Source organism: Idiotropiscis lumnitzeri, chromosome 13 (genome assembly GCF_059441095.1).
Source record: "Idiotropiscis lumnitzeri isolate Australia: NSW breed Sydney's pygmy pipehorse chromosome 13, RoL_Ilum_1.0, whole genome shotgun sequence".
Classification (NCBI taxonomy): domain Eukaryota; kingdom Metazoa; phylum Chordata; class Actinopteri; order Syngnathiformes; family Syngnathidae; genus Idiotropiscis; species Idiotropiscis lumnitzeri.
The window spans coordinates 18,823,150-18,844,372 of NC_142403.1; the positions used below are offsets into that span (position 1 = coordinate 18,823,150).

General features: G+C 43.3%; 1 long non-coding RNA gene across 1 annotated transcript in view; it reads right to left on the reverse strand.

Moving 5' to 3' along the window:
- Nucleotides 1–12,645: 12,645 nt before the first annotated feature.
- Nucleotides 12,646–21,223, reverse strand: part of LOC148324907 (uncharacterized) — a 32,240-nt gene continuing 23,662 nt past the window's right edge. The window contains exons 5-6 of the long non-coding RNA XR_015846364.1: nt 20,054–20,141; nt 12,646–12,760 (exon numbers count right to left, since the gene is read on the reverse strand). This is a non-coding gene — a long non-coding RNA (uncharacterized LOC148324907). The remainder of the gene's footprint in view (nt 12,761–20,053; nt 20,142–21,223) is intronic.

Genomic DNA, 21,223 nt, shown 5'->3' on the forward strand with positions numbered 1-21,223 from the left:
GGGAATGATGAAAACGATGTTGAGGATGACATCTCAACAATCGTATTTCTTCCAGCTTCAGCATGTTACCAAACGTGCATCAGCAATACGCGATCGAGACGAATTCCCCGCGCATTGTGAGAAACAAAAAAAGACAAAAAAAGTTTTTTTGTCTTGTTGTGTTCTGTCCTATCTCACAAAAATATTTCGATTGCAGCATGATGACAACCTAAACCCTTTTCTACCTCCGTCCTTCTTTTTCCATCACTCTCTCTGCCCCCCCCGCCCCTCCTGACAGTTTACGTGACTGAAAAACCATTTATCCCACCAAGGACGTTTTTTCCCGTCCAAGCATTCATTCAGTGAAATTATACACTCAACACATAATAAGAGTCTGTTGCTATCGTCTCAGCACAGAAAGACCTCGAAACCACCGAGTCTCTCAATACCCCCCAGACAATAAACAATTCGCTCCTCATGTTCCAATCTAATTTTTCCGACAAAATCCCTCCAATAAAAAGAAATAAATTATCGAGCCACTGAAGGGGCCAGAGCCATTCTGGAGATGTATGGAAAAGTTTTTTTTTTAGGAGATTCCTCTGAGCTGGCCATTATCTCAGGGAGGAAGTTAATTAAAGTGGTCCGCTTGGAATCAATGAGGGAATTTGTCGCAGCACAACGGACGGACCAACAGACTGACGGGGACGAGCCGAGTGACGGCCATGACACCACTTCGGCAAAGAAGATTAGCCCGGAGACAAAACTGCCGTCTCTGATCAGACGGCCTACAGTACAGTACGCCTTTCCTTCTGGATTACTCCCCTCGCAGCCCCTCGCAGCCCCTCGCGGCCCCTCGCAGCCCTCCACTCTCCCACCTCCTCAATTGGAGCCGTCCATCCACGCCGTCCCTCCGTCTCCCATCCCTCAAGAACTCGGGGGCTGGGTGGGATGCTCGTCTTCAAAGCCGTCTCCCCTCCTTCCATCCTCATAATTCCTCACATCATTACCAAGTTTGCAAAAGTTAATTTTAGCAATTACACGTGCAATTAATTAATAAATGTGCTGTCATTCCAGCCCCTTGTGAGCTCCATGAATGGGATGTTCAAACGAACTTGGGGAGCACTTCACACAGAGAGGGAGGCGACAAAAGAACGGATGAGATTGTTAGGAAGGGATTGTCAAGTTAATCGTTTAACGGGGGGGGGGGCTGAAAAGTCAGTTGTGAGCCCCTGCGAGAGAGAGACGAAGAAAAAGATGCAAGACGGGAAGCGAGAGCGAGGAGGATCGAAGCGGCAAGACAAGCGGGGAGTGAAACATGTCGCAAACAGCGACGGGCCGCGCATTTCACACGGTGAAGTTCTACTTAGTCCGACTTGAATACATTTATGAAACCACGGCTGGACAAATAATATACAGAAAGACACTAATGAAAGGTCCGTCGCAAGCGTATCTGCAATTAAATCCACACGTTTCCCTCCTTCGGCCTTTGTGGTTTAAAAAAGGAAGAATATAGTTTAGATTTTAGAACGGTCGCCAGTGACGACTTTTGGGTGTGTTGATTCCTCATAGCGCTGCCCCCTCACGAGTGAGTATCCAATCACCTTCAACGTAAGGCCGGCGAGAAGGCCTTACGGTCATCAACTCGTGATCTGATTGGCTATCGCAACTGTCTATCAACGGTAAAAGCCGCCTTAAGACACAAAACAGACGCCTGCACGATTGTATCTGAAGGCCTCGGACCAATATTTTCGTGCTACCGGTATTGTGAAATCTGCCTGGCAACACGAGCGAGCTGAATTCTGATTGGAGAAAACCACTATCCCAAAAATTCAACACTAGCAAATTATATGACATCAATGCGAAGATTATGATCATGATTTCTTTCTTCTTTCTCGAAATTGAGCGAGCTCCTCACCCAAAAGCGAAATCGAAAGCTGGGCTTACGTTGACTGATTTTCACAGTCACAGACTAAAAAACTGAAAGTCAGAAGGTCGTTGTATCGATAGTTCAGTGTCAGCTGTTTTCTCCAACTTGGCTTTAAATATGAACAGGGGTGAGATGATTTGATTTGGACTTTTTTAATTTTTTGGGGGACGTACACGTCGCTAATACAAGATCGAACCCACAACCACTTGAGTTGGGAAACGGAACTCTCCTGCGCTGTCCGCAGTGCATCACACTTCAATCTTCCAAACCTTTCCCAAATGAAAAAGAGCTCAGATCATTTTCAAAGCCTCCAAGCACAAATGCTCCTCAGAATCTATCAAAATGTTGAGTCACGGCATATCTGAGCTGAGAAAAATGCAAACTGGTCGGCACTCTTCCAATTCCTTCTCGACATGCCAGCCAATCAAAACAACAACTTTTTTTTTTAAGCGGAAAAGGAGGCAATTCCACAAATTAAAATGCTTAAGTGACAGTCAATCAGCCTTGTAATTCCGTCTGGCATAATTAGAGGCTGGGAAAACTAATTACTGCGGAGAAACCCAACTCTGCTCTTACTCTCGTTCCTCCCACGACTACGGCAACCTTCATCACCGAGATCAGGTGACAGCTATCAAACTCGTTAGGCTGGCAGGGCTGCCACGCACGCACACACACACACCCACACGCACACACACACACACACACACACACACCGTGTAGTTCAGTGAGCAGCTCGGCCAAAACGCGACAGGAGCTTGCGATGACGATGAGGAAGATGAAGCATCGGTAATCAAGAAAAAGTGGCCACAACAACACGTTCGGGTGTTAATCACAAGCACAGAGCCAGACGTTTAAAAAAAAAAAAAGACCAGCATGAAAATATGCAGAGATGAGATCAAATAGTAGAACTTAAGCAACTATAGCGGCACACTTTGTCTACTCGACAATCGTTAGCCCGATACCGATTATTAGTAGTCATGGAGGCCGATAACCGATATTTCAAGCCGATATTGAAGAAAAAGTGATAAAATGGTGTCAAAATTTTGAAATATAAAAACTCCAAAACTTGCCTTTAAAATCATGTTTATTAAACAACTTTAGCGATTTACAACATTTTAAAACTTTTTTAAATCATAGAAGATCGACAACTTTGTTTTAAAAGTCGAACAAAAAGTGCACAAAGCTCCCAGGCTCAGCCGCTTGTCTTATAGTTCAAAGAAAACAAACATGTCTTTAAAGTTTACGATGGCAAATAGTTTTCGATTAGTTGTGAGTTGCAGTAGACTGATAATTTATTCAAATTTTGGCAAAGTCTATTTTCTCACTTTCCTCTGCTCGCGGGACTTCTCCCGTAGTGCGTGTGACTTGAGGTGAAAAAGCAAACAGGCAGCTTACTGCTGATTGGCTGCTAGAAGGAGGGCGGGCCAATCTGCTTCTGCAGGCGGGGCCACGAGCACAGGTCGGGTGGGGGAGGGGGGGCTAGGTTTGTTTTGCAACAAAAATGGGATTATAGTTGCGATGAAGAGTGGGTGGGGGCTTGAATTGTTTTCTTCTTGCTGGGGGGGGGGGGGCGTAAGAGAAAATAATTGAAGTAAAACTTTTTGCTAAGATGCACATTATTTACTCCGAGTTTTTGTTCCGTATGGCACATTTGCTGAATGGTGAGAACATGAGTGCTGCAACTTAGTAAAATAAAAAGTGAGCGTCCATTCCCTTTAAATCACAATGTGAAGGTAGATGAGGGAGCCCGTTTCCAAGGTGACCAGAGTCTCATTTTTCGCCAGCGGTCCATTCCCAACCTGTTACCAAATGAGCCAGTGCAGCACCACTAAAGCTTCAAAGAGCAGCAGCCTCCGAGCCGCCACGGGGGCCTCTCATGTCACGAAAGCCGATACCGGAGCCAGAGCTGCAAGATTTCACTTCAAGCCATGAAGAAAGATGGACACACACACAAGTTGTACTCCCAAATTGATAAATCAATTCTCACTCGTCTCTCTTTTTTTTTTTTTTTTGATCAATTATCTAACCGGTTTATTTTCATCAGCTTCAACCCGCAGTGATGGGAGCACATCCAATCATTTACTTTCTGGGACTTTCTCAAAAGTTTGCGTAAAATTCACTTGATAGTCGGATGGAAACGTTCAGTTACAAGTCTGTCCTGTCTCATCCTTACCCCCAACTCATGCCTTCCTTTTTTTTGGGGGGGCTGTTTCTTTCCTTCTCTCATTTCTTTCATGCCTCCAGGTTGTCGAGCTTCAAAGTTTATTTCTACCCGTGCTAACTGTTTTCTAACAGTTTTCAAATGATTTATCGTGGTCTCATTTTTTTTTCATATTACACACAAAAATGTGGTATTTGAACAGGGGTGTGCAGACTTTTTCTATCTACTCTGGCTTCAAGGACCATTGGGACGGAACTCTACGTCACCAGCACCGAGTTGGGAATTTGGGCTAAGCATGTTTCATAGTTTAAAAAAAAAAAATAACATAATGAACACTCAAAGTAAGCTAGTATTGAGGAAAATGATTGTCAATGGAAAATGTTATTTCCTAAGTAGCAAGAAATTGCTTTGAATTACATCAATGCATCACTTGTGATGCTAGCAAGTGAACCGGATGATACGCATCTGCAAAAATTATTTCCTGTATTGTGGCTGATCGTGAGCTGGATAGAAGAGTGTGTGTGGGGGTGTGTCGGGGTGGGTGTGTGTGTGTGTGTCGGTGGGGGTGTGTGTGTGTGTGTGCGTGACTTTACATTCATCATGTCTTGGGGACATTGATCGTTTTTTACCACAGAAGTATTGGCGTAGCTCGCACTTCCATGTTTTACATACTTGGCTAATAAACCTCATTCTGATTCTCATCACTTATGAGGACCTCTTGCGATGTGGGGACTTTTCCAATTTGGTCCGCGGTACGAAGGACAAAAAAAAGAAAAAATGCACTGTAAGAACTGTTATCCACAAGAGAGTGCCAAAGAGAGCCTGCTGTCCAACGGACACACATAAAGCTGAATATTTATGTTTGTGTGTGAATGTTCACACACTGAAAAGCAGTGGTGGGCGGTCAAGGCCATCAAGGCCTTCTCTGCTGGCCTACCATTATCAACAAATCATGATCCTATTCTTCACATTGATGTCACATTATATCCTAGGGTTGACATTTTTATCCAATCAAAATTCAGCTAGCTCGTGTTGCCAGGCAGACTTCATAATACCAGTACGACTTCCCGGGAAGGCCTGCGTGTGAAATGCACGACCCGCCGCTGCTGAAACGCCAGCTGGTAAATGAAGGCAGCTCCTCTTCATCCCATTCTCGCCTAGCGGTTTTCACGTTTTCTGGTGGTACACCAGAGAAGGCCATCAGATTTGGTCCTGTATGGGAGGGCGGCGAAAAGAAGCCCAACCCCGGTCGGGTAACTGACACACTTCCACTTTCTATTCATCTCAACTTGTCCCTGCGGTTTTCTGGTCACTGAATGCGATCATCGGCTCCCCCTGTATCCACCTCGCTGCCCGTTGATCCATCAGTCTGTCTCTTTGGCTGTCCGTCTGTCTCGGGCCGCGCTCTCTCACCAGGGTTCGATTACAGCCTCAATTGACGCCCTGTAAGACGAGTCAAAGCCAGCGATTCTCTGGAGGCTCCGGGGAGGGGAGAGGGGGTGCGCGGCCAGGTTTCGTACCTGGGAGGGTGCAGTGCTCTGGGATTAGGAGTGGCCGAGAGGCCCATGGGCATGATGGAGGGACGGATGGGTGGATCCACTGACGGATGATTGTGTATCCCCGGGGCCAGAGAGACATAGATCACAGCGGGTAAAGAGAGACTGCTGAGTTGAGTTACCTTCATGCTGAGCGCGCCCAATGAAGACGAAATCATCAAAGATTATGCGACACGTACATACTTTTAGTTTTGGTTCGAATCTTTGGGTTTTATAAACGTGGTACGTGGGGTGTAAAGTCTTTGCCGGGGTTATTCTGGCACTTGGCACATATTAGCATCATTTATGACACCACGGCTGGACAAATCATTTACAGAAAGACACTCACACACTACTGAGTGAGTGTCGGACGAGCTCGCTTCTCTTGAACGGTCCGTCGAGAAAACGGCCTCGCAAGCGTATCTGCAATTAAATCCGCACTTTTCCCTCCTTCGGCCATTGTGGGTTTAAAAAAAGCAACCATTCAAACTATATAAAATATATATCGTTTCCAGCAAACACACAAACACATGCTTTTATTTTAAAATGAACAAAAGCATTAGAAGAAAATATCCGTCTTAAAGTGCGCCTCCTAGTGGGGACACATCAGAATTACAGAGAAAACAAAACATGAACAAGGTTCATTCATTTGATTATTTTCAAGTTTGGCGGGCCGGATTAAAACGTTTAACGGGCCGCATGTGGCCCCCGGGCCATAGTTTGCCCACGGCTAATCTCGTACCTGCTTTTGTCTAAGTTAACGTGTCAGCGGCACGGGAGGGCGCAGGATATCTTTCGAGAAAAGAAACATGTTTTTTTTTTCCCTGTAAGCAGGCAACAGGTGCGTCGGTGCAAAGCAGGATGGGCGGAGAGATGCGATGACTCCAACATATGGAGAATTAAGAGCATCTCCTAATCTTTCACTGCTCCGCCCGTCGTCCTTTTATCTCTGATTACTCAGCCCCCCTTTTTACAGTTCGCCTTCCTCTCGTCATTTTCCTTTTAGGATCATCTTCCGTTTCAAATAATTGAAGCGGACAATGGAAAAGTCTTCGAATGTTATAACTTGGGTGAGATCTCACGTAATACGAGGATCAAAGACGCGTGCAATTGTGAATTGGATTCAAACTTTCAGAAAAAAAAAATCTCTTCAAAGTTTTAAATAAATAAATAAATAAATATATATTTATTTATTTTTTATTTCTTTATAAAATGATTTATAAAATTTGGGCTGAGCGGCAGTCACAGCAACGTTTTGACGACATTCCAATTCGCTTGGGAGTTTAATGTGCGTCATGGCAGATTTTCAGTCTCCTCCCTATGTTCAAGCATGTTCTCGGTATCTTGTCGGCATGCGATAAACCTCGTCTCTCCACCTCCATCCCACTCCTGCCGCTCCTGTCAGTGTGTTTGTTGCCACCAATGGGATTTCGTGTCACGCATCCCGCAGTTGATGCGTCTTAACGCATGTTCTCGCACACCTCTTTCCCTCCCTCGTGGAGCGGCGCGTTTATGTATGTCACTTAGAGTTCGCGTAACGCTGACATCGCAACTCTTATCACGGTTGGACAGGATTCAACGCTCCACCTCCCAGTCAAATTGCAACACGTAAATGTCTGCACGTTATCTACTCGGAGGATGCAACAAGCTAGTTTATTTCCTGTCAGACATTTCTGTTTTCCAGTGGCGGGCCGTGCATTTCACACGAAGGCCTTCAGGCCTTGGAAAAAAAAGCATCATTTATGACAACACGGCTGGAGAAATAATTTACAGAAAGACACTTACACAGTAGTGAGTGAGTGCTGGACGAGCTCGCTTTTCTTGAAAGGTCCAGCTTGAAAATGGCCTCGCAAGCGTATCTGCAATTAAAGCCGCACTTTTCCCTCCTTCGGCCATTGTGGTTTAAATAAAAAACTAAAATATATTTCGGATTTTCAAACGGTCGCCAGACTGGTTTTGACAGAACAGACGCCCGATTGTATCTGAAGCCCTCAGACAAATAGTGCGTGCTTCAGGTAATGTGAAATCTGCCCGGCAACACCAGCTAAATGAATTCTGATTGGATAAAAACTCTCACCTAAAAATTCAACACTAGGATATTATATGACATCAATGTGAAGAATATTTCTTGATTCTATTAGGCCAGCAGAGAAGGCCTTGCAGGCCTTGACCGCCCACCACAGCACAGAAAAGTACACCAGCTTGAAGTCTCCACTGATATCATCTTTGGAAAACGTTCAAGCAAAATTTTACTGAATTTTCTCACATTGGTGAGCAGGGAAGCGACATGTAACAAAATCATCCTCTACATGTGGGCGTGGCCAGAGAGTCAAAAGAGGGTGGCCATGCCCGCCACGTAGCTCCGCCCCTGGATAATTCAAAATCTTGGATTGCATTCCATTTTTGAAATGTGTGTCCATCGATTATTGACATCTTACATCAGAACTCATTTCAAGTATTTTTTCCCCCCATCGAACTTTCTCTATATTTTGAAAACGTCTGCCGGCGTTTCCCAAATGTAGACTTTTGAGGCGCTATCTGGAACACCGGGATTATTGCGTCCACATATTCAACAAACAGAGGGCACCTTCCGTTTGACTCGCCACTCGCTCGACAAAGTCTCACCGTGGCGATAATTTTAATGCGCATCAAGTCGGAGTCGAGCGGAACAATTGGAGTCAAGCCGCCGCGTCGCGCTCGCCCGCTTATCGCAACGGTGCTGCGGCCAAAGACAATCGGCATTATCTCTCAAACATGTTCTCACAAAGAGCATCAAGAAGAGGCAGCATGCACGCCAAGATTCGGCCAAACACACGACGGTGAAGGCGCAACTTCGCACACCGGGTTATCGGAGAGGTCAAACTATTTATTAACCCCCGGCGTCTACGTGTTAAACGTTTCCTCCCGAAGGACAAAAGATCTCCCCGAAGTGAATAACAAGCTCACCCATGAGCCAGACAGCTTTTTTTTTTTTTTTTTTTTTAATTGCTTCCTCCTCCATCTCCTGCAGCATTCACACCCTGCACGGGCTCGTGTCAAACATTTTGCTTTCATGTGAAGTCTCATTTGGACAATCGCTATTGTTGGCGGCCTTTTAGGTGTCAAATTAGTGACTGGAGAACATCAGTGGACTCCTACTTAGTCCAACTTGAATAAATATCCATCATAATTATATAATTTATGACACCACAGCTGGACAAATAATAAACAGAAAGACACTTACACAGTTATGAGGAGTGTTGGACGACCTCGCTTCTCTTGAAAGGGCCGTCTTGAAAATGGCCTCGCAAGCGTATCTGCAATTAAATGCACAATTAAATACAACAGAGGAGAAGGACAATATTAACACATTCACTGCCATTGACGGGTATAGACGTCAAAAAATACATTCATTTTACCTGGGTTGGCAGTGAACGCGTTAAGAGAGGAACAAAAAAAATTAAATCAAAATGCCGTCTTTTGACGAGTGGACCCGCAATGTTAGGGTGGACTGCCCTTTTTGATAAATAAATAAATAAATAACTACATTCCAATCCTGATCATAAATGGAGGCAGGCGGCCTTGAAACGACATGAGAAGCAAAAAAAGAAACATGACCTTTCTGAAAAGCTGCGTTGAGTCGACACCAATCGAGCTTTATCAGGAAATGTTGACCGACATTGGCCAATTTTAAGATTGGAACGTGTGCAACAGCGAGGGGGAAAGAATCGTCGTTTTTCTCCGTCTGGTGGGGATGGAGAATCACAAAATTCCCCCGCTGCCATTTATTAAATGCATTTAATTTTTGCATTTTATTCTAATACATAGAGTGATGCATGTAATTGGATCATGGCATGGGCCCTTTTTTTAATCTTTCCACCGTTAGAGGAATAAATGTGATTAGATATTAGCGATAGACAATCCTAACAAACTCATCACTTTGATTTTAGGTCCGATTTCTTTTTGATGCTGGCATGTTTGGTGCTCTCTGGTTTCATGGCAGGTCAGGGTGGCATGAGAATGACCTGGCAGGTGGGGTCAGAGGTCACAGGGTCGGGGCGACGCTCACGTACGCGACTCGCGTTACACACGAGGAGACTGAAGACTGACCTTGTCATTCACAGTCAACAGATCAGAGCAGCGAAGCGTCACTTCACCAGACTGGCAAATCTCTCAACACTCAAGCGTGCGCCTCCGAGGAGCAAACTTCAACATCATCCGCCATCTATGGTTACCGCTCTCTACCACCTTTGAAATCATACCCACATTATATTTCTTTTATTTATTCACATTTAACGCAAGATTTGACCTTGGCTCCTGAAGAAAAATAAATCAATAAATTAAAAAAATTATATATATATATATATATATATACATACATACATAATATATATAAATATAAATAGAATAAATAAATAAATAAAAACAAATAAATAAATAAATAAATAAAAATAAATAAATAAATAAAAATAAATAAATAAATAAATATATATAAATATACATATATATATTAGAGGCCCTTGCTCTCATTGTGTCTTGAGTTAACAGCTAATTAGCATTTGTACCTCTCCTTAAAAACAAGACGTTCCGTGGTGCGTGCGATTTATTTGGAAGCTTGTTTGGATTCCAAATTATTTACCTGCGAACAGCAAGCACTCGCACAAACCAGCACACACCCTCTGATACGTCGGTCTTCAGGATCCAACAGTTAAGCATGAAAGCAAAGGTGAAATAAAATCTGTAAATTGCAGAGCAGGGAAAAGGGAAGCGAGAGACAAGACGAGAGAGCGAGCGAGAGAGTGAGCGAGAGAGAGACAGAGAGACAGAGAGCGAGAGAGAGAGAGCGAGAGAGAGAGAGAGAGCGTGTGACAGGGATAGACAGAGAACTGTTATCAGACCAGGGTTGTGAGTAACCTCACCCCCCCAGCTAGTGTGTCCTGATCAGGTCACCTGACCAAAACCTTGGTCTGTGATTGGATGATTGGCTCTCCCAGTCAGGTAACGGTGTAAGGTGAGTGTGTGGGAACAGGAGAGGGTGATAAACTTGTGTGCGTGCGTGTAGGTGCGCGCACGTGTGTGTGTGCAAGTGTATCGGTGTATGTGCCGAGCCCATTAAGATCTTTTCTCCACGGCAGCTTTCATGACCCAACCGCCTTTCCTCAAGAAGTCCATGTGAATTTCTGTCTAAAAAAAAAAAAAAAGCGACAGACTTCAGCGAATGCAAAATAGGCGGGAGGTGGCAAAGTTTTGCAAGCCGTGTTTCTTTGACTTTCTGCCACCCATCTCTTGCATTGAAACGAAAACCAGGATCCTCAGAAATTTGCGGCGTGTCGCCAATGTGCTGCCCCGTGCAGGAGGAGAGCAGTTTGGAGGTGGACGAGACAAAGTTTTGCATGCGGCTTGGTGCAGTTAGAAACTGCCGTTTTTGCGCCGTAGTGGGTGTGAACAAAGTCGACTCTTATAGCACGCACCACCTCTTTCCGCGTGGTGCGCATGTGTAAGCAACAACCTGACTGACGAATAATTGATAGAAAGCAATCGCAAGTGCGACGTGTCGAATAGTTGTGTGTGTGCGTGCACGTGCGTGTGTGTGTGTGTGTGTGTGTGTGTGCACGTCTTTTCTGGGATGAGGGAGGTCAGAGAGTGTCAGTCAGTGGGAAGGGATTTTCTGGGAACTGCACACAACATAACATTTCTCTCTCTCTCTTTTTCTCATGCACACACACGCACACACACGCAAAACACAGGATCCCCCCCCCCTCCGGCCCCTTTCGATTGGAAGAAACTGGCTGATTCTCAGACACCTGGTCATTACCATTGCTAATTAGGTACCATTAATCAGGCTTCTGTGTGTGGGGGTGCGTGTGTGCGTGTGTGGGGGTGTGTGTGAGTGTGTGTGACAGAGAGAAAGAGAGAGAGAGAAAGAGAAGGAGTATTTTTTTTTTCCTATCAATAATGAACATGGACACATGAACAATAGGGCAAAGTATTCCGGCACTGGTTTACAAAGTACGAACTCATGACATAAAGTTGTCCTATTTCTGTGCCCGGCGCACGTCCAGCTAAAAAGTGCATGGTTGGCGTTTTCTTTCTTTCTACATTTATTTTTTTTTTAGATAGTCGGGCGTAGTTAGAAATGGGCGTTTGCGCCGTTGTGGGAATGAACACGGCTCATTTTTTTCTTTACTTAGTGACGCGTTACCGACTTGACTGCTCATGTACGATTTTGGCTCATGGATTTGCGTAAAACCAACACAAGTTTCGGATTAAAGGATCTCAAGTGTTTCTTACACACACTCACTTCCTGAGCCCGAGACTCATGACGGACCGAGTCGCCGCCGTCAATAATGAGCGAGATGCATCAGTGAGCTGTGTCATCCAAGGGCGCTGGGAAGGCGATGATTTGGGCTCACGCACCTCCCACCGTTTCCAACAAATTCCTCTGGCGTGAACCGAGGCAGTCTTCTTTCAGCTCTTCAAACTCGGACCAAAAACAACCAAAATGCAAAACTTGAATGGAATTCATCAAAATGGAACTAATCGGAGTGCCACTTCCGCCGACGGCATGACAGCTTCATTTGGCTGCCAGTTGATTTATTTTCATTTGCGCTTCGCTCCGGCAAATGTTGCGTTGAGAATATCACAATAGTCTGTAAAAAATAATTTAATTTAATTCTTTCGAAATATTGACTTGATTTTTAATGGAATAATTGTTTAACATTAATTGTCGTATTAATTTAATAATTATTCCAACTGATAAACCTATTTTTGCAAGCGTTTTATTATTTTCTAAGGTGCAATAATATTTGGATAAAAATGACAACTGTATTTTTTTAAATATTTTTTTTTATTATTATTATTTTTATTTTTTTATTTATCATTTTTAATAAATTGAAAAAAATCCTTTGCATCAATTGACTTCCATAAGGACATCCTTAAATTCCGACTTTGCCTTGCGTCCTCTCATCGACTGTATTTCACAAAGGGTCCGGTCCGGTCCGGCCCGATGTGACTTGGCAAGGCCGCGGTCCGATCGGAGGCCGCATCAGCGCGAGCCAAGCGATCGCACATGCCGCTTCAAAGGATTCGTTGGACTACGTTTTGGTTTCATTCACGCCTTGCGAACAGCAACAGACGGACGGTCCAGCAGCCGACTCCAATCTTGGCTCGCGCCCGCGTCTGGGAAAAATTGCGTGAGATTCGGAAGCAGAAGCTTGGGCAATCGGCTAAGTGGTCCAGTTGGAGTGACAGAATGACTAAACGGTCCAAAACGGACCAACAAAGATCCATATGCCGATGCCGGGCATATGCCAGCTCCCTCACACTCGCGGCGAGCCAAGTCAAATCTTGTTGCTAGGTTTTACAAGTTGGCGATGAGCCAAGCTACTCAGCCATTGGAGTGCCTGGTCGCACACACACACACACACACACACACACACACACACACATCGTATTTATCGCGCAAAGAAAAAAGCAACCATTGATACTGAAGCCGGCGTGAAGATTTTCAAGAGCGGAAAAAGCGAGCAGGGCAGGCCGAGCGAGCGAGACGTTTCTTGTCCTCTTCCTCTTAAATGGCCGCGTTCCATTTTCCTCTTTTCTCGGCTATCCCGAGCGACACACCTCGCATCATTTGCACGTTTTTCAAAAGTTAAGGACTTTGAATGTGTCACGTCGCCTTTGTGACGTCACTCGAGTCACTTCAAATGTTGGATGGAATAATACGAAATGCAAGCGAGGACTACTTGTCAAGTAGTTCTCAAGTTTCAAACTCTCAACGGCGGAATGAGAGGCGAGACCTTCGGCGGTTTGTTATCGTAAAGATTCCTATAAGGGGAAGACGGCGTCGCTAAAGACGAGAAGAATTGGCAGCTGTGGGAGGTTCCATCTTCCTGCAACCTTGAACGGGAGAAACGATTATATAAAAAAAATAATAAATAAATCAATTTTTAAAAAAAAAAATAAAAAATGGATGGGTGCAGCGAGTGAAGTTTTGCAAGATGTCATGTGTAGTTTTTCAGAGGGAGGATACATCAGTCTCAACCCGGGATTGGCCAATCACAGGGCTACATTTAGACGAATTTGCACCCTCACATTCAAAAATGTCAATGAACCAAATGGGCGAGTTTTCTCAGCATGGGAGGAAAAAAACAGACGAGCTCGAGAAAAACTCATGCAAACAGTTGGGAGAACCCGCAAAAAGTTTAAGACCCAGAACTCACAATGTGAGGCAAAAATGCCAACCACTGGGCCAATGTGAAGTTAAAGATTTGAATGAAAAAATAAAAATAAATCAGAGTAATGTGATTAGTTGCGCAAAAATTGGACGATTCAGCGCAAGATACGATTATTGATTTCTATTGGTAAATTAAAAAAAAAAAAACATTCAAATATTTAATACACTGATAATAATTGGAAGTAATCCTCAATTCTTGAGGCAAACATTTTAATTACTTCATTATTATTAAAGTTATTTTTAACTTAAAAAAGAAATTGGAGTACTTGAGTACACAACTTGTAGATTGAATTTGAGATTGTTTCTTGCGTAGAAGGGCTTGAAAGCGGCCAATGTGGCCCAAAAGAGCAAATACACAAAATGCTTTCAAACGTGCGCATTTTTTTTTTTTTTAAATGATCATAAAAACGATTTTTGTCATTTAAAATGTACTTTTACTACCGCAGCAATTGCAGCACATCCTAGCGGTCTTTCCTGCAATCGATCAAAATCGCCACGATCGACTCATTTTCGACTAATGTGCTATTTTACAAACAGGACGGCAAATTTTGTCTGTGAAAAATAAAATTGCTCCTGATAGACAAAGCCCCCCCCCCTCCCAAGAGTTCTTTTCACAAAACTTCCACTCAGGCCCCACCTGGTCCAACCTCCAAATTCATCAACATGTCTGTTGAGGCCCTTCAACCGCGCCAGCTCATCCTGACTCGTCTGGAAGACTTCAGAGTCGACAGTGGCTCTTATGGACAATACATCAAACACACAAATGCGCCAAACAAGTTCATATTTGCTCAATGCGAAGCCATTGATACAAGTACAGGCCCCGTGCGTGTGTGTGTGCGTGCGTGTGTGTACGTTTCCAGTTTGGGGTGGGATTAACATGATTACAAAGAGGCAGCAGCTGCTTCAAACAGCAAGTAAACATGGCGAGTGCACATTTGTGTGCACGTAAGGCCAGGTGTACAAAAGCAATTGGACGGCTTGAGGAGTGACATAACACACACACACACACACACACCAAAAAAAGTAACCTTCTTGGATCGGTCCAAAAAAATTGGGGTGTTTTAATTTCTTATTGCTTTCCACATTTGTATGAAATTGAGCTGGTTGAGGATTTATGAGCAACAAAAATGACTCAACTATTGAGGCAATGGGTGCTCTGAAGATGGACGACTTGGTGCTGATTGGTGGGTGTGTACTCCCATCTAGTGGTGAGATTTATATTGTGCATTTAAAAAAAAATAAATGTAATAATGCAGACATTACAATGTAGTTAATTCGACGATAACGATAATAATAATAATAATAATAATTTTTCTCCATTGTATGATGTGATGAATCTCTGATACAATGCCCCTAAATAAAAAAAAAATGCAAACAAATTTTGGATAATAGTCATCATAACTGTACAATGTTTATGCCGAATAATCAGTTATTAATCCAGCTATTGTTAAATGCGCTATAGAAATTAAAAAAAATGTTTTTGTATGGTATTGTACAGCAATTTTTTTTTTTTGTCTAATTTGCGTACTGAGAAGCGCTCACTCATTCGTCTCGATTCTCCAAAAGTAGAACGCAACTCATTATTAAAATAAATAAAAATCATATCCATTTTAAAAATATAAAGTCAGGCTGAACAGGAATTTAAATTGATTTTTTTTTTAATTTCTTCAGACAAACAGAGCTTCTTTTCTTTTCTTTTGCCTCCGTTTGTCTAAAGAAATGAAAAACTAACATCAAGAAGACAAGATGAGTTTCGTGACTGTAGGAATTGAAATTGCAATTATCAAGAACAAAACATTTTTCTCTCTTTTATTAAGAGGCTTTGGAAAAGATTGACAATTTACTTGTCATCTTGGCAAAAAAAAAAACGTTTCCACGTAAGACAAAGTGGAGGCCATTGCGTACATGTGACCGTACGGCAGCTACGATGCTCTCACTGGACGTGGACGTCAATTTAAACTACATTAAAAAAAAAAAAAAAAGAAAGAAGTGAGGCCATTCAAATAACTTGACTTTCGTCAAGTAGGCCACACACGCCTCTTTTGAAAAGCCGCCGTTTCCTTTTCTTTCTTGCTTTGTCTACGCTAACGGTGGCGAGGTTTGGTGGCATGCTGCCTCTTCACAGGAGAAGATATGGGGGCTTTGGTGACCAAAAAAAAACGTGCAGGAGGGAAAGGAAGGGAAGACAGATGTTTGGTCTGGGCGTGATAGAGGCATGCTGGCCGTTCTGTCTCTGAACACACACACACGCACACGCACACGCGTGCCGAGGCAAACTTTGCTATGATAGTTCCTGATGACAAGAAACACAGCGAAAACGTTTTCTTTGCCTGTGTGGGGTCAAAAGAAGTCATGTTCCTAAAACTGGACAAAAATGCTGCCTATATTGATTTGATTACCGTATTTTCCGGATGATAAGCCGCTACTTTTTCCCTCAATTTTGAACCATGCGGCTAATACATCGGTGCGGCTTTTCGATGGGTTTTTCTTTCACCACTAGGGGGCGCTCTATAATATATTTAGTATATGCTAAATAAATCTTGATTTTTTTTTTCTCGCTTGGGTCTGTTCTGTTTTACTTAGGAAAGTTGTTGCCGTGTTAAAAGGCACGGTTTTAACAATCTGTTGACGTACCTTTATGTGCATTCACAGTTTGTTTTAGTTTTTTTTTTTTTAGTTTTTTTTAAAATATATTTTATATATATATATATATATATATATATATATATATATATATATATATATATATATACACACACAGGTGCTCCTTATGGTCCAGAAAATACTGTGATTTTTTTTATGTAAAATAATACGGAGTTAAAATATTGAATCGCCTTAATTTGAAAAAAATCTTGCGCTAACGCTTTAATTTTGACAGCCCGAATTAATTTATTATTGTTGGTCAGAGACATCCATTGCATTTTTTATAATAAATTAAAATAGTCAAATCCATTCAGACTTGTTTTGAGTCGCCTATTGATAATGGTCTATTAAAACATTTCTAAAAGATTTGGTGCGGCTTATATGCCGATGCGCCTGATAGTGTGGAAAATACGGTGGATAACTTCAGAATTTCCAAAAATGTGCTGACATGATGATGACGTGAACTCACGAAAAATTCTATACGATTTTTTCTTTTTTAAGAATGAATAACGCAAAGTATTTCATTAGTACACGAACACATTCTGTGTGTGTGTGTGTGTCACACACAAACGAAGTCGCAGCAGCGCTCATATCAGTGAGCGAGTGAAGATAAGCGAAGTTGTGAAACGAACGGAGCAAATCTTTACACTTCGGCTCATATCAAAGCGGTCGGATGATAACGTGTGTGTGTGCGTCGCACACTCACAGTTTTGGATGAACTTGCCAGCACGTTGGTGGTCTTCGGTCCCCCCCCCGCCCCCCTGTCAGCCTCACTTGAGGATTAACCAATTGACTGATGGGATGTAGAACGGAGCTGAGAGGTCATCTTTACTCCCCTCCCAAAAAAGCAGAAGGGGCCATTCGGAAAATATTGTCAAGCCTGCACATGTTGATCCGAGACGCAATTTTGAAGATTTGGAATTTGGATACAAATTTGTTGTAGGTGTGGGATATTCAGGTTACGGGTTCGTTTCTCAACCGTTGAGTTTCGCTCGATTATGAAAAAAAAAATAATAATAATCACAATTATTTTAGTCATAGTTGAAATCACGATTATTCAATTATTTGTTTTTTTTTGGGGGGGGTACAAAACAGATCATTTAAAGTTGAAATGGAAACATTATCAAGACAAAGCAAATGCATTTTACTTCAAATTTTTAAAAAAAAGTAAATTTGAAATGTACTCAAAAACTCGCTGTTGTCAAATTGACTGAGTTTCTGAGTAAAAGTTTCAAGGAAATAATCCTCCACATTTTTTTCAAGGTCAAATTCAATCTGGTTGGGAACCGTGACCGGATACAGAAAAACTTCGACAAAAAATGCCAGCAAATGATTACGCAACTGCAGCAACAAAATCAACTCGCACTCGAAAAAAAGGAACATTTTATCGATCAATTTCAAGACCGAAGTAGATAACGACCCAAAAGAGTTCAACGGGGCCAAGAAAGTCTGGCCAAGCCCATCTTCAGATTTAAACGGAGCAAATATTTTTCCTGCCACTTCTAAGGACGACATTTGCACACACACGTGTTGACACAAACGAGCGTTCAAGCGACTGCGGGATAAAAATAACGCGTGCACAAACAGAATATATGAACAGCTTCCGATCTTTGCAATGTGAGCGAGTGTGTGTGTGTTCTGCTGCAGGTGTGCATGGTGTGTGTGTGTGTGGGGGTGTGTGTGTGTGTGTGTTGGGAGGAGGGTGAACATTCTCTCGTGGTGCTGGAGCAGAACAAACTGGGATTAGAGCCACGCCAGCATGCAGGTAGAAACAACTCCCCGTTCGTGGACGAGGACACGCACACCCGCGCACACACACACACACACACACACACACACAGACGGCCAGCTGGCGGGGCTTACGTGATGTCAAGGCCATTAACGTCATGTAGCAAGAGAGGCCAGACGCGCAGATGAAAGGCTTGTCATTGAAATGAAACACACACACAACTTATTAGAGGACTTCTTCTAATCGCTGACGGACGGACGGACAGGTTTGCCGCCTCAAGGCTCGGAGGAACGCGGAAGAAGAGATTTGACGCCACGCACTGATAGGAAATCATTTTTCTCAATTTGTCAAATGTTCGATTGTTAAAATCCGCACCGAGATGACGAGAGAGGATCGTTCTAAATCGGACCCCGCAAGCGCAATTGATGACGCGTTGCATTCGACACAAACGCGTCACCTTCAGGTTTCAGACTTGGAGGGTTCATCAACTGGAGGTTTCCGAGATAACATTGGCACACAGATTTGCCGTTGTGTGTGATAAAAGGTTACGTGGGCCGACTGGTTCCGATATCGTACATGCCAGTTCACACGTAGGCCTTCGGTGAAGTTCTACTTAGTTCAACTTGAATCAATCAACCTCATATTGGCATCAATTAGGATGTTATTGTTTTTGTTTCCAGCATGTCTGAGCACGTCGAAAGCAGCTGCGTTGCCGTCTCTCCCAAGCTGAGGCGATGTGGAGCGCATAGCGGGCCCGAAAAGCCAAGGTCACTCCGGGGCCTGGTGTTACTATGGCAACCACAAACACATGCACGTGATATTACCCAGACACATGTTGTGAGACTCACGGTCGTCATGGTAACGGGATCCTAAACACATCTCTTCCCGCTCTAGCATGGAGAAGATTGAAGGTCAAGTCAAGTCAAATTTATTTATCAAGGAAAAACTCAAAAGGGGCTTCACGCGGCCGCGGTGGACAACTACTGACGAGGTCATTTTTACAAGACCTCGAGCCCAAAAAGTTTCCTCTCAACGGTTCTGAAGCGAAAACCTCCCATTCGTCCGCGTTGAGGATTATTGTGCAGCAACTCATTTATACGTTTGTCAACCGGGGCTTCGTGAGAACAACAGCGCCGAGGTCAGGGTGCTGCCCAATAAAAATAGAGGCCACACACACACACACACACACGAGCGTGAACAGACAAAACCGGCCACTCCAAAGATAAATCTCATATTCTATAAATCACAACGAGCAGCACTGCAATATTTCTCGAGCAAGTTGTAATTCCGGAGATTGACCACAAGAGGGAGTCTATCACCAGACATCACGTTTGCATGACAGCCCACGCCTGAGACATGTTTGTTGCCAAAACTAAAAGGGACAACATTTTAACATCGTTCAGAGGCAAAGCCCAAAGGAGGAGGAGGAGGAGGAGGGTTGCCCCCCCCCTGACTGAGGCTAATGACCAATTGGCATTTGGCCCGCCATCCCAACTCAAAGCCGCTCCATTCATTTTCCAAATGGCTCCGAGGCCCGAGCACTATTTCAGCTGTGTTCCCCACAGAGAGAGAGATGTGAATTCTAATGCAGGCAGACATTAATATACACACATATAAAATGGAATCCAAAGCCGGAGCGAGCGGCCATTAAAGAGAGACAGGAAGTCGACATAGCGAGATGGAGAAGTCGCCCTAAGCCTATTAATACTAATAAGGAAAGCTGGCGGTAATGATTGAAAGCCACTTGGAGCCGGGGTATTTACAAAGAGGATCAGCCATGGTTAAACAGGCCTGAGGGATTAACTTTGTCCAATACTGTACACACTGACCAAGAGGAAGGAAAAAGTCGACGGGGGCATCATACCGCTTGTGGGGGGGGCACACTCCATACGGTCCACATTCGAACGCTGAACCTCACGACTGGGAGGCGGACACGCAAACACGGAGCTGCCCTGCAACAAATTAGAGTATCGATACGGGCATTGTTGGCATGACATACATAAAAAAAAAAAATTTAAAAAGAGAGAGAGAGAGAGGCAACTAAAAACCATTCTGAATGCGTTTGACCTTTTTAATTTATTATAATATAAAAAAATAATATATTAGGGCAGTCAAAATTAAAGCGTTAACTCAATATATATATTTTTTAATTAATACGATGAAATATTTTAACTCCGTTTTAACTTTAACTCAACACTAAAATAAATAAATTCAAGTGCAATTAGAGCAAAAGGGAAGGAGTGTGTAATATTGACCGTGTTATTTAATGACATATGGACGAATTATGACGCATTCGAGTGGGAAAAATAATGGAATTTTTTTTTTTTTTCCAACTCATCATGAAAAATGTTGTAAGGTGACAGCACTTAACAAGCACTTGTAAAATGACGACGGAATCGTTCGGAATACGACTCTGGGAAAGCAGCCAGGCGTTATTTGCTCTCTTGCCGAGCGTTTTCTTTGACAGACAGCAAGGGCGCCACAAATCGTTACAACGGACAAAGACATGCACGTTTATTTAGTTTTATTTCAACAATATCAGCTTTTTCTTCAAGTATTAGAATATGATTTTATATTTAATTCAACATGTGGGGCCCTCAATTGGCCAAATTGTTCCACGCGTGCCAAACACATCCAACCGTTGCCCGCTGCAAAATTGCAAGGAAGGTTCTCGACTCTGAGAGTTGCAAACAGTCGCCCGTATGGTCCATATGTCCATTTGATCCCGTCAGCCGCAGATGTGGCAGTCGCGGCGGTTTACGGAGTTACGTAAATCCGTGTAACAGAGATTACCAGCGGCAGTCACGTGGGGTGACGTGGGCTGATCTTGGGAGCTCACATACAAACACAGACAGATCGAGGATTACAGAGCAGGATTTGCAGAGTCAATCTGTCCTGCAAAGACGCCGCTTGTGCATCCACTCGCCAGAATAGCGGAGAGAAAAAAAAAAATAACTGCGGACTGTGAATGCGAGGATGAGCTAAAGAGCGAATGTTTACAAATACGTCAATCTTGCATGTTTTACACCTTCTT